Source organism: Balaenoptera physalus (genome assembly GCF_965194825.1).
Source record: "Balaenoptera physalus genome assembly, chromosome: 11".
Classification (NCBI taxonomy): domain Eukaryota; kingdom Metazoa; phylum Chordata; class Mammalia; order Artiodactyla; family Balaenopteridae; genus Balaenoptera; species Balaenoptera physalus.
This window is the reverse complement of record NC_138896.1, coordinates 514633-528183: the sequence shown is the minus strand read 5'-3', so window position 1 is coordinate 528183 and position 13551 is coordinate 514633. Positions and strand designations below refer to the sequence as shown.

Genomic DNA, 13551 nt, shown 5'->3' with positions numbered 1-13551 from the left:
ATTAATCCAGCTCTGCTTATGTAAAGGAATCTGGGAGTTAAGTGACATCCTGTCATGTATAACAGTTTTAATAAAAGTAACCAATTTAAGCTGACAGTTGATTCCTTGACCTTTTGTGAAAATCTACATTGATTTTGGCATGCCTGTTTACTGTAGTTATTATATTGTCAGCAGTCATATTGGCTTATTTCATGGTAAAGATTTGACAAGTCAAGACTATTAAAAAAAAGAGACAACAGGCCCCAAATGGAAACACTTGTGCTAAAACCCGTGTCACCAAACTGAGACTTTAATACCTAATTTAATTGCAGTTTCAGGCTTTCCCAGGAAGATAGTCTTAACCAGTCAGTCTGAAATTACCTGGTCAGGCCAGTGAGGTAATCTCTGCTGTTCCCCGGAGGAAGGTGACCTTGCCTGAAACAGCTCTGTGCTGGTAACTTCTTTATCCAGCCCCTTCTGCCTGCAGAAGTCTTCCACTGGGTACAGCGCGGAGGAGGACCGCCTTTCTATTTGCTAGATGGGGTGTTGCCTAATTCATGAATTGTTGAATAAAGCCAATTGGATCTTTAAATTTACTCAGTTTTTTTTTTAAATGAGACAAATGAAACTTTGTTTTCATGCAATAATATAAATTTAGGATAATATCTTTTTTTTTCCTAATTCTTTCATTATAAATAGCTTAGTTTCTTGATTTCATTCCTCTCTCATTCCTGAACATTCTCATAGAGATGGTTAAGTATCTTGTGACTTAAAGTGAGCACATGTGGACTGTTGATGTCATTGGGATTTTCCATTGTTTACTTCTTCCTCTCCCTGTCTTCCCAGCAGTCTTGCTGGAATGGAGTTGGTGTTGCTGATGCCTGTTCAGGACTGGAAAGGCTAGGCCACTGACGCTTTCCAGAGGGGCTAATATAGGTGGCTTATTGTTGTTCGACTGCTTTTCCCGCTGATTTTAACCCTGGGTTTCAGTAAATGAGCTGAGAGGGTAAAGCCTTCCTCCTCTCCCTTGCTCCCTTTCAGTCCTGGCCTTGGCCTGCCTTAGTCTCATTTGATCTTGTATCAGAAGATTTTAGAACTTAGTAGTGTCAAATGCTTTAAAAAAAAAAATACTGCCATCCTGTATTTCCTCTGTGTCCATTTTTGGGGGGTTCTGTGTTTGTGGTGATAATGATAATCTAATGCTCCTAGGAATTCTGAAGCAAAATTAGTATAGTTACAAGGTCATGTACACATCACCACAATCTAATTCTCTGACATTTTCATCACTCCACTATCAATCCTTTCCCATTCCCCTCCTCTAGCCACCACTAATCTACTTACTGTCTCTACGGGTTTACTTGTTCTGAATTTTCATGTAGATGGAATCATAAAATATGTAACTTTGTGTGTTGATTATGGCAAAATGTGTGTAGTGTTAGTAATTTCATTATGTCTTTTACGTAGCACATGAAAATTATGTAGAGAGAGAAAACACTGATAAATAGATGCTACAGTCAAGTAATCATTAAAAATAAAATTGAACTTCTGTTTTGGAAACAAATATTTAACAGGAGCTGTGAAATGCTCTAGGCTTATCTTTGATAGAAGTGCCACTTGTGTACTGCCTGTCACCCAGCCCTCTGCCACAGCGGTCCTGCAGGGTCCTGAGTTGCACAGTGTCATCAGTGTCATTGCTAACCGGTTGTTTGAACTCTCAGTGGATAAATCCTAATTGGACTGAGTCCCTCCATTTCTTGCTTCGAGTTTACTGGGCTGAGTCCCCCAGGAATGAGCCCTGAGCAGGGAAGCAGGAAAAGGGGCCACTGGAGTGGAAACTGCCCTCAAGAGCAGTGAGTCCTTTGCAGGGCAGAGAAGAGCGTCTGTAGAGCCACAATACCTTGGCAGCATTTTTAAAAATAGCATCTTCAAATGCTTCTCTGTTGGAGACAAATTCATCTTTAAGCCTAAGGGAAGAATCACTGTCTTTGTTTGGACTTTACATTATTTAGGCCCGAAGAGTTGGAGTCTTTTGTGGTTTCTTTTTTGGAATATTTTTTTATATTCTCAGTACTGCTCCTTTTTTATGTGTGGAGTTTTTAAACTGAAAAATCAAACTTAAATCAGTTTTGGTTTGGTTTTTGTAGAAATAAAAGATGGTTGAAAAATAAATATTTTTCTAATCAGAGATTTATGAGGGGTAAAACTCATTTTGGTTTAAACATTTTAAGTATTTTTTGGGAAAAGGGGACTCAGTATTAAAGATCTGACTGTACACATTAGATTTCTGATTTTCAGGTAATTCTTTATGGAAGCGGTAATAGAATAGGAAACTTTTCACCTCTTGGGCGTTACAATTGGAGGCCACCCCTCCCAGAGGCAGCCCAAGAAGAGGAGTTGTCCTGCGCGGGTCTTGGTGGTTAATTTGGATTCGCCTCTGATTCCTTCCTGTGGCGCGAACTCTAACCTGCCTGTAAAGTGAGCGCCTCTGGGATGGGTGGCCAGAGGCGCTGTCATAGGGTGATCGAGTAAACTTTTAGGGTACAGTTGGAGGACTCAGTTTCTATAGCAGTTTTTGGTGATTGCTATTGTGGCACAGATTTATTGGTTTAAAAAACCAATGGGATACGGTACAGAATCAAGGAATGGCGTCTGTCCTGCAGTGGGACAAATCAGGTCGACATCCCTCTCAAAGGCCACCTCTCGGTGGTGTCTCATAGCTGGAATCCCACATGGCCTCAGGTTTGCTGCTGTCCTTGAAGAGCCAGAAGAAGAGAGCGCCAGTGAGCCCATGTGTTCCCTGGTCTCTTTTCCCAGCCACCATCTGCCAAGTGTCCACTTGTTCTGGCCCTGGGCTGGGTGCTGGGAGTACAGAAAAGAATACGATGCAGTCCTAACCAAACCCGTTGAGGACTGTTCTTTATCAGGGACCTTGGTACAATAATTCTTTTTTTCTCCTTTTTTTTTTTAAATGTAGGGGATGCTATTGTTATCCCTTTCCTGTGCAAATGGATTTGCAGGAGTAGTGAGCAGGTCCTGAACTACCAAGAGGAAACATCCTGTGGTCACTGTTCCTAAGGAAGTGGTAGACTGCCTGGGTCCCCGTCCATGAGGGCTGCTCTGTACTGTGCTCCGGAATTGGCCTTTCTGCATAGCCCAAGGCTAACTGCACCTCAGAAGTTTACATATGTGCTCACTGCCACAGGGAAAGCCGTGTAAAAATGTATTAAAAGCATGATTTCTCTGACCCTCTACCCTCTCCCAAGAACGTTAACCTCTGGAATCTGTCCTCAGCCTTTGTCCATATTCATCAAATAGATGTACAAAGGTAGCGTTGGTTTTGATTTTTTTCCCTCCCTCCTTCCTTTTCTTAGGGACATTGGTTGGATCCCCATTCCACCACATCAACTGTAACAAATAATTTTTGTTTTAATATTTATTTATTTTTATATGGTTGCACCAGGTCTTAGCTGTGGCAGGCGGGCTCCTTAGTTGCAGCACGTGGGCTCTTTAGTTGCGGCAGGTGGGGTCCTTAATTGCAGCTCGTGGGCTCCTTAGTTGTGGTACGCGGGCTTCTTAGCTGTGGCATGCGCTCTCTTAGTTGTGGCATGCATGTGGGATCTAGTTCCCTGACCAGGGATCGAACCCAGGCCCCCTGCATTGGGAGCGCAGAGTCTCATCCACTGTGCCACCAGGGAAGTCCCTGTCAGAAATAATTTTTGAGACAGTATAGAACAGTTGGACTTGGGCTGAGTACAAAGTCCTTTATAGAGACACAAACTGAAATATTTATGGATGAAATGGTATGATATTTGGGATTTGCTTTAAAATACTCCCTCAAAAACAACATAAAAGTGTGTTGAGGAGGAGATGTAGTTGAAAAAGAGACAAAATGGGAACATGGAGGTTCATTATGCTGGTCTCTCTTACGTGTGTTTAAAATTTCCATAATAAAAAGTAAAAAAAAAAAAAGAAAAGAAAAACCACATGGAGAATCAGAATAACATGGCTCTGAGGACTGGTTTTGAATCCCAACTCTGCCACTCACTAGCTGTGACTTTGGACAAGCTGTTTAATCTCTGATAATCTTACCATTATTAATAAAACTACTTAGCATTTTAGAAAACTAAACTTTTTCTATACATTCTAAAATCATATATAAAAATTATATAGTAACACAGTTGTAAATATATAGATTATATAATTAATTTTTTAAAGAAAGAAATTATATTTTTTTATTGGCAAAAGTTGAAAATGCTCATATAAATTACTAGCCCAGAGCTTGAATTTCCATTGGATCCATCGCAGGAAACAAGCACAGCTGGCTGAGGTGGTCGACCTGTTTCCCTGCATCTGGACCTGCAGGCTGTCCTTGGCTCTGAGGGCAGGAGGGACAGTGGTGCTGGCCTGGCGTCGTTGCTGGAGGATAGCAGCCCCCCAGTGTGGCCCAGATTGTAGGCCTCCAAGGTCAGAACCAGGCTTACCTGTTTATTAGAAGCTTTCTGTGCTAGGCTTGTGTCAGTTGGGTAGGTTTTTCTCTCTCTTCACAATAGGGTCTTGTCCAGGAAAGGTCACTTGATATGCAGGCTGTAGCTCTTCTAAACATCTGGTCAGGAAACTGTCCCATGGAAGCTTTATATATTGTGTTACGTATGTATTTGTGTGTGTGTGGGTGTATGTGTGTGTGTATATGTACATATTTATACATAAATTATATAAATATGCATAATATGTATACATATACAAATGTATATATAAAAAATGATTTTAAATTTATGGAAAAAGTTCCTGGCAGTAAGTATTCTAAAATGGCAAATAGTTAGCTAAATATATATATGTGTGTATATATGCCCCCACGTGTCATTTTTTTTAACCAATTTGTTTAAGTGTTCTCTTGGTCTTGCATACTTTTCGGAACATTTTTTTAGAGGATCATCCTGCCAGTTAAGCCGTGGCATCACTGTGAGACCAATCATTTAGAGCTTGAAGAAAAAGGAGTTGAATGGTTTTAAGTGTAGACATTATGAGCTTCTTAAAGGCAAACATTACTACAGCTTTTCACACTAGAAATAAAAAAGCCACTGAAGCATCCTATAGGTTTTAATTTCTAATAAACTAACTATTAATTGCTGTCACTTATATAAACAAAAAGCCCTTTGGGGTCCCCCCTCTCTTTTTTTTAAAAAAAGAGTAAAGGGTTCTTGTGACCAAAAAGTGAGAAAATCACTGCAGATTATCTCCAGCCACTATTGGCTCATTTCTTGCTTAAGGAACCACCGTTAGGAAGCTCCAAGCTCCTGTGTGAGGGTCTTGGATCTTTTACCTAGGGAGCTGATGCTTGGTGAGAGGGACTTGGACCACAGGTGGCTTCTTTCCTTTTTGTGATTTTTGTGATTTTTTTTCACTTTGTTCCCTCTGTAAGATTTTTTTTTTTTTCTTATTCAGTGTACAGATTAAGGGACAGGGTGGAGGACAGGGTGGGGGGATGATCATGGGGTGTCAGGGGGGGCTCTGGGGGGCAGGCTGGGTGAGTCTCCATTTGCCCCCTCTCTGTGGAAATGATGTGAAGCAGTAATGACTGAGAATTTTCCAGTGTTAATACTAGACAAACGGCAGATCCAGGAAGCTCGGAGAATATCAAGTAGGATCAGTACTAGAAAATCTGCCTCTAATCATATTATATTCAAACTGCAGAAAATCAAAAAGAGGAAATATTGAAGTAAGCTAGAGGAAAAAAGCCTTACCCATGGCGGGGACCAAGAGTAAGAATTATATTGGATTAGAACAAATGAACTAAGTGTTCAGTCCAGACAGATAGAAAAAGAAAGCAAAATAAAATGCAAGGAAGAGGAGTTAATACATGTTGAAGCTGTCAGTAATGAATTAGAAACAGTGCTCCTGAAAAAGAAAGTAGAATTTATAGCTTACATCAAGGACTGTTACTATAAAAAGTCATTAAAACAAAATATTGACCAGTCTAACCATGAAAAAGATATTTACAGATACTCAAGACAATGAAAAAAGTAATAAAATGACAGCTATGGAAGAAAATAGAATGATATTAAACTTGAAAATCAGAACAAAATATCTGACTTTCTGAAAAATATACTAAAATTGTCTGAAGATTTATAAAATACATACCCATAATCCTTAAGCAAATTCCCAAATAATCATACCCAGCGTGGTACTAGAATGAGATGGTATTATAGGCCAGTAATAGGAAACCTACAAGGAACAATATTCCTGTACTATTTATAAGATGACAAGTATCGAAAACTTCAGATTCTTTCTATAAGGTAGCAGTAGCGCTCTGGATACAGTAAATGCTTAATAATATTTGTAAACTGCTGAGTGCTTCCTGCTACTACAACAAACAGGCAATGGAGTAAAAGAGAAGATAATTTCTGACTAATTGTAAATAAGATTAAAGATGTAGAACTCCTAAATAAAGTATTAGCAGATCAAATCCAGGAATGCCTAAAGGACTAGTAAAATGGAACCAAGTAATGTTTATTCCTAGAATGCCCGCTAATTCATTAACAGGAAAATTATTTCAATTCACTGTATTAATAAGTAAAAAAATTATCTTGAAAGATGCTGAAAAAATATTTGATAAAATTAAAACTTCATTTCTGATTTAAAAAATAGACTTTCAGTAAATAAGAATAAAGATATTTTCTGTAAGATAACTACGTAATATCAATAGCAGACATCTTAGTGGTGAAATGCTAGAGCATGTATTCTTAACAGGAGCAATAACTGAAAATTAGCTCTTGAGGGGACAAAAACATCTTAACCTTTATGTATAAAGTGCAGATAAACATACAGTACCTAATACAGGTTTTACATTATGATATTGAAACTTCTTGGGGGTAACTGGGAAAAAGACCTAAATAGAAAGACTTCTCCTGGGGTAGGAAGGCAAACAGGTAGAGAAGCGTTGCTCTAGAGGCTTGCCTGCTACGGTCACACCTGTGCTTGCGAATACCACAGTTCACACTGGTTGGGGTGTTACAGCAAATGCAATAAGGCAACTGAAATAAGTGACACAAATATTGAAGAGTAAGAGCCAAGGCTGTTACAGTATTTGAAGGTGATGAAATTTTCTGCAGAGAAAACATAGAAGGTCTTTTGGGAAATTATTTCAATTGAGAGAGGCGCAATAAGTTGGTTTCAGATAAATTACATGAACTATCCCTGTGAACAGAGCTGAATAGTTTATTGACAGTCATAAAAAATGAGTAAGTGGGAAGATTCAATGTTGTAGCTATTTTAAATGTCCTGAAATTATCCTGAAATTCTGTGTAATTGATACATTTGTTCATTTAACGAATATGTGTTAAGCATCAGTTGTATGACATACTGTTCTAAATTCTGGGTGTACAGCAGTGTGTGGAACAGACAAAAACCCCTTCCCTACTGGAACTTATACTCTAGTCAGTAGAGATAGACAAAAAAGTATAAATAGAGTATGTCATGGTGGTGATAATTCCCATCAAAATTCTAGTAGGGTTAGTTTTAGAATCAAATAAAATATTTTAGAGTTCATCTGGACCAATATCTCTGAGAGATGGCTAAGAGAACTTGTTAAAGATTAATTGTCCTATCAGATAATTGATTATAATGTAAAATTAAGTTATGCCATAGGTGCAAAATAGATCAGTGGGTGAAATATAGAGGGTCCAGAAACAGACTCAAAATGAGAATTTTTGTCAGAGATAAAAGTGGCATTTCAGATCAGTGGAGAAGACAGTGGGTTATTCAATGAGATGGTATTGTGGTCGACCAGCTATTCTCAGTACTCCAAAATAGATTCCAAATGAGGTAAATAATCATAAAGATTAAACCAGCATTAAAGTACCAGGAACATGACTTTGAATGCATGACTCTAGAGTGGCGAAGAAAAGGTCAATGGGTTTGATGTTAAAAGACTCAAAATTTTCCGAGGCCCAAGAGCACCGTAACCAATGTGAAAAGACAGTGATAACTGGGAAGATTTGGACAGTGGGGACAGTGGACACAGGGTGAACATTCCCACTAGAGAGCTTACAGTTAAGGAAATTAAGCCTAATAAAGAGATGCAAAGGTGATGAAAATGGAATTTACACACAGTGCAAGTTGAAACCATTTACTTTGTTTTGCCTTTCAGATCACTGCAGATTAAACAGGTTCTGACACCCACTGTTGCTGGTGGGAGATGTGCTGATAGCACTGCAGGCCAGTTTGGTTTTCACGTTAGGCTCTTAAATGTACATCCTTTGGCCAGCGATCCCTCTTTGAATGTAATGAAGGGAAATAATTGGGTAAACGTGCAAAAATCTTTTGCAGCCAAGTGTCCATTGTCATGGTCCAATAGCAAAAAATTGGAAGCCATCTCAATGCCACTTTAATTATACATCCATACAGTGGAATACTAAGGAGCCTGAAACTGGTGTAGATCTGTATTTACAAACATGGTAAGGTGTCCCTTGTGTCGTTTACGTGTTAGATGACGCTGCGGAGCACACGGCACCTGTGGCACCTGTAGATGAGGCCGCAGAGCACACAGCTAGGTGCCCTGGTACACGGAGGACCTGTGGCCTCAGCGCCACGGGCGTCCTGACTGAGGCGGCTGTGTGTGGATGCCTGCTCTTAGAGGTGAAGGTGGCTCCTTGCCCCGAGGGATGGTTTTTAATCCCTTCGTGCAGTTGGACTGTTCGCGGGTTTCTGCGATGGACGTGCCTGTCCTTTTCTCAATCTAGGCGGGAACCCCGAAGCTCCTTTCACGGGAGGAAGAGGAGCAGGGAAGGTGAGGATTGAGGCTGAGGAGTCCAGGATGTCTTAGAGCTGGTGTTGCCCTGCTGATGGGCACAGACAAGGCCCAGGAGGTTCTGGGGCTAGTGCCAGCTCACTGGTGGGCAGAGCCAGGTTCCTGAGTGTCTTCTGCAGGGTCCTGGGGGGTCCTTGAGCTGATGTCCCCTCAGCAGTGGGTGGGACCAGTTACCGACATGTCTGGTTGCAGGGTCCAGGGTATTCCAAAGCTGGTGTTGGCCTGCAGTGGGCAGGGCTGGGGCCCAGGGGGTTCTGGGGCTAGTGCTGGCCTGCTAGTGGGTGGGCTGGGTCCTGACACAGCAGGCTGGTGGTCCTGGAGCTTGTGTCCGCTCTCTAGTGGCTGGAGTTGGGGCCCACGGGGTCCCAGGGCTGGTGCCCATCCACTGGTGGGTGAGGCTGGGTCCTGGACTCTGGTGAACAGGGCCGGGTCCTGGGATGGCTGAGGGGTCAGGGGGTATTAAGGCAGCAGGCCTGCTGGTGGGCGGGATTGTGTCCTTGCCCAGCTAGTTGCTTGGCCTGAGGCCACTCAGTACTGGTGCCCAGAGGCTGGTGGGCGGTGCCAGGTCCACACTAATGAGCTAGAGGACGGGTTCCAAAATGGCCTTGCCAGCACTAGTGTCCTCCTGACAGAACGAACTCCCCCACATGGCTGCCACCAGTGTCTGTGGCCCCAGGGTCTGTGGTCCCAGGGTCTGTGGCCCCAGGGTGAGCTCCAGCTGTCTCCTCCCTCTCTGGGAGTTTCTCCAAGTTCAGCAAGCGGGTCTGATCCAGGGTCCTTGTGAGATGCTCTGTGCGCCCTTTGAGAGTTGAGCCTGTATTTCCCACAGCGCTCTGGCACTCCCAAAAGTAACCCCCATGATCATAAAGCCAAACGACCTGGGGGCTATGGCTCTTCCTGGTGTAGCACTGCCAGGCTGGGAGCCCGACCTGGGGCTTGGACCACACTCTCCTTGGGGAGAACCTCTGAAGTTGTGATTACCCTCCTGTTTGTGAGTCGCTCACCTGGGGACCCCATTCTGTGGGTCTTAACTGCACCACATCTACACTCCTCCTACCTGTCTTGTGTGGTTCCTTCTTTATGTTTTTGGTTACAGAAGATATTTTCTGCTAGTCTTCCGGTTTTCTCATCAATAGTTTCTCTGTATGTAGTTGCAGTTTCTTGCGCCCTTTGGTGGAGGTGAGGTCAGGGTCTTCCTACTCCACCATCTTGGCCTGGTTTTGTTTTTCATAAAGCTTACGGGCTTTTCAAAACGGACACAGACCCTGAGCTAATTGGGTTGAAAGTCTGCACCCTTGCTGGCTTATACAGGTGTACCTTTTGTTGAGCCTCTTGCTTTGTAAAGCTTTCATGAAAACTCATTGGTGAAGAGAGTTGGATAGTTGATTTTTATGTTCACTGTCAGTTTTTTCTTGGTTTTTAAGGTGCCAACAAGAAAAAGCTTTTCTAACTCAACTCTTTTTTTTGGGGGAAAAAAGATTGTAACAAAATAAATAAAAATAACTTTGAATCCTGAAACAATTTGGTCAGTATTTTATTATAAAATGCTACTGTGTAAAATGGGAACTTCGTTTTTTAAAAAAAGAAATAGAAACATTTTCTGAGGGATTTTTCTTAATTTAGAGAGCTCAGTATGATACCTGAAACATAGAAGGTGTTTAGCATTTCGTGTGTTACATAGTCCTTGTCAAGCTGTGTGTATTTCGTCAAAGTATGTTAGTATATATTCATGGGTTTAGATTTATCATCTACAAAGTTTGAATTGGTTATTCATGAGGCTTGCTAATAATGCTTCTTATTCACACAAGGATTCAAAGAAATAGTCAAGTTGATGTGGACCAAGATAACTTTTATTTAAACCAAGTTTCCATTTTTTTCCCTGTAGTATTCCAGTATTCCATTTAGAAAATAATTCTTACTGCTTCATTATTTTGAGAAGAGGAAGAAGGGGTTATAAAGGGCTAGTACAGTGAATTAAAATCTCATGAAGTAGGGACGTTCATATTCTTTTATGTTGAATTTTCGTTCCGTAATGGCTTATGCAATAAGAGAAACCACTAACTTGGCAGCCTTTATTTTTGCCGACTCAGTAAATTCCCATGACTGTATTTCCATCAGTAATGAATAATTTCCTACTAGATTTGGTGATAAAAATACTTTGTTAATTTATTTTGTTTTGCTGATTTCTGAATTCCATTCATGGTGTTGTGGAAAGAACACAGAAACAAAAGACCTAGGCAAGTCATAGGAACTCACTGCTCCTGCAGTCTCTTTCGGTTTTGAATAGATTCTGATTCAGTACTCTAAGGGTTATGATACCGGATGGTTAAACAGTTGTTTTCAGCAGTATTTCAAAAGTAGTGTCTTAAAATTAATAATACATAACCATTTCAGAGTTGTAGTTTAAGCTTTGTGAAGCTGTTTACTTTCTGACTTCTGAGTTATACAAAAGTGCTTGGTGAATATTTTCAAAGCTGTTTGTGAAGATTTTTTTTAAAAACTGCTTGTAACATTTTAAAATCCTTGATCTCATCGGCATTTTTGTAGACTTTAAATGCAAGATAAAAATGCAAAACAATTTATTTTAATGATTGTATTTTTCTCCATATACAAACCCTACTTATGACATAATGCCTTGTGATGTAAGGTTAGTAGATAGTCAATAAATTTTTATTGTTTAAAAAAAAATTTTAAAAATGCAAAACAGATCTTTAACACAGAAACTTATAAGATGTGCAGATTTTTTTTTAATTGTGCCGTCACACAGAAATGACTTATCATGCTTGTTTCTAGTATCTTTTCCACATTTTTCTTTGGTTTATTTAATGAGAATTTCTAAGCCATAGTAAAAGTCTCTCTTTTTACCTAAATGTTGCATTCCCTCTCCCCTCCTTCCTTCCCTCAGTCTGTCTGTTCATCTCTCTCTTTCTCTGTTTCTCCTTTAATAAAACTGGGGAAATGAAAAAAACCTGTGGTTTGTTTTTTAAAATAAATAATTGTGTATTTTAATCTGGTAACTATAATGGTTTACTTTTAATAATTTATTTTTAAAAAGTATCTGTAAAAGCTTTGTAGCCTGGTCTTTGCAATATAACTTTCGAAAATGAAAGGGATAATTAGGCTATCTAATACCCTAATATTCAAATATAAGCTTTTAAAAATTCAGATTCTTCTAATGATATATCAAAAATGTTTTATAATAAATACAAAAATTTTTAAAAGAATAACAACATGCTTTTATCATAGTTTTAGTTTAATTGTGAAAAGCTAGGGAGGCCAGTTTCTATAGTCTTAACATTAGTAACTAAATTTAAAAGCTTTGTCCTATAAGTAAGACTCTCATAGAATCGGGAACTAAAAAGCGGCCTTAGGAATAATCTCATCCAGCCACCTTATATACAGATGAGAAAACTGTTTCAGAGCGCATAAGAGTAACCAAGGGCTTTTAGTTGTTAATGCCAGAGCCCAGCTTAGAAAGAACCTAGATCTCCAGACTATTCACAGATGTTAAGTTTTTGAGGTTGTTCTATCAAGGCTTCATTCAGCGACTTACAGCTTGGATATACTTCTGTTTATTAAAATATGTCTAGATTACCATGTGAATCTATTACTTATCTAAAAAGATAAAATTTAGGGCTTCCCTGGTGGCGCAGTGGTTGAGAATCTGCCTGCCAATGCTGGGGACACGGTTTCGAGCCCTGGTCTGGGAAGGTCCCACATGCCGCGGAGCAACTAAGCCCGTGAGCCACAACTACTGAGCCTGCGCGTCTGGAGCCTGTGCCCCACAACAAGAGAGGCCGCGACAGTGAGAGGCCCGCGCACCGCGAAGAAGAGCGGCCCCCGCTTGCCGCAACTAGAGAAAGCCCTCGCACAGAAACGAAGACCCAACACAGCCATAAATAAATGAATGAATGAATGAATGATAAAATTTAAATGAAATTCTGAAACCTTTTTGAAGGGCATTATTGTCCTTGAGTGAAGATGTCCTTTGTTCGTATAGATAGGAAGGAATGTATTTGCCACAAAATGATAATCCCGTGGTAAAGCAAAACCTCACATTAAAAAAATCAGCGCATCAGGTTTAGAAATTATTTCAGCTTCTTCTATTTCTTTCTTTTAGAGAAACACTGCTGAGAAGCAAGAAAACACTTATGCTTTTATTTTCATTGTGTCTACAGAATATAAATCATTGACAAAATGTAGTATTAAAGTGCTTCCTTATTGAGGTACTAAGCAAGTGAAGCTCCAGCCAAAACATTAGCCTTGCTTATTAGTACCTCAGTGAAACAAAACAAAATATCTCACGTGGTCCTATTTCCACAAGTACAGACGCTCTAGGAGGTAGCGCAAAATCAGGTCAAGAGTGGGCATGTTGGAGTTAGGCAGTGTATCCAGCTCCGCCCCTTGCGTACTGTCTGAGCTTGAACAAGTCAGTTTACTTCCCTGAGCCTCAGCTTCCTCTTGGAGGCAGGAGAGCTGATAAGACTTACCTTGTCTGGCTGCTTAAAGGAAGATGCGGAATGTGGTGCCTGGACGTCAGGCAATGGGATATGACTGAGTCATTCAACTGGTATTAATGTGTCCTTTAAAATTTAACATTAAATATTGCAGTGGTAGATATGTGTCATTATACCTTCATGAAAACCTACAGAATGTACAACACCAAGAATGAACCCTAATGTAAACCATGGACTTTGGGTGACACTGATGTGTAATGTAGGTTCATGAATTGTGGTAGATATACCAGTGTGGGGTAGGGTGTCCAT

At 40.3% G+C, this 13551-nt stretch overlaps 1 protein-coding gene and 1 long non-coding RNA gene across 9 annotated transcripts in view; one reads left to right on the top strand and one right to left on the bottom strand.

The window, feature by feature from the left end:
* The window catches only part of LOC309638636, a 106226-nt gene extending 93508 nt beyond the window's left edge, over positions 1-12718 (bottom strand). For all 3 annotated transcript variants that reach the window (XR_014251223.1, XR_014251224.1, XR_014251225.1), the window contains exon 1: positions 361-12718. This is a non-coding gene — a long non-coding RNA (uncharacterized lncRNA). The remainder of the gene's footprint in view (positions 1-360) is intronic.
* The window catches only part of EXOC2 (exocyst complex component 2), a 155590-nt gene that overhangs the window by 7848 nt on the left and 134191 nt on the right, over positions 1-13551 (top strand). The gene's annotated exons all lie outside the window — the stretch shown is intronic.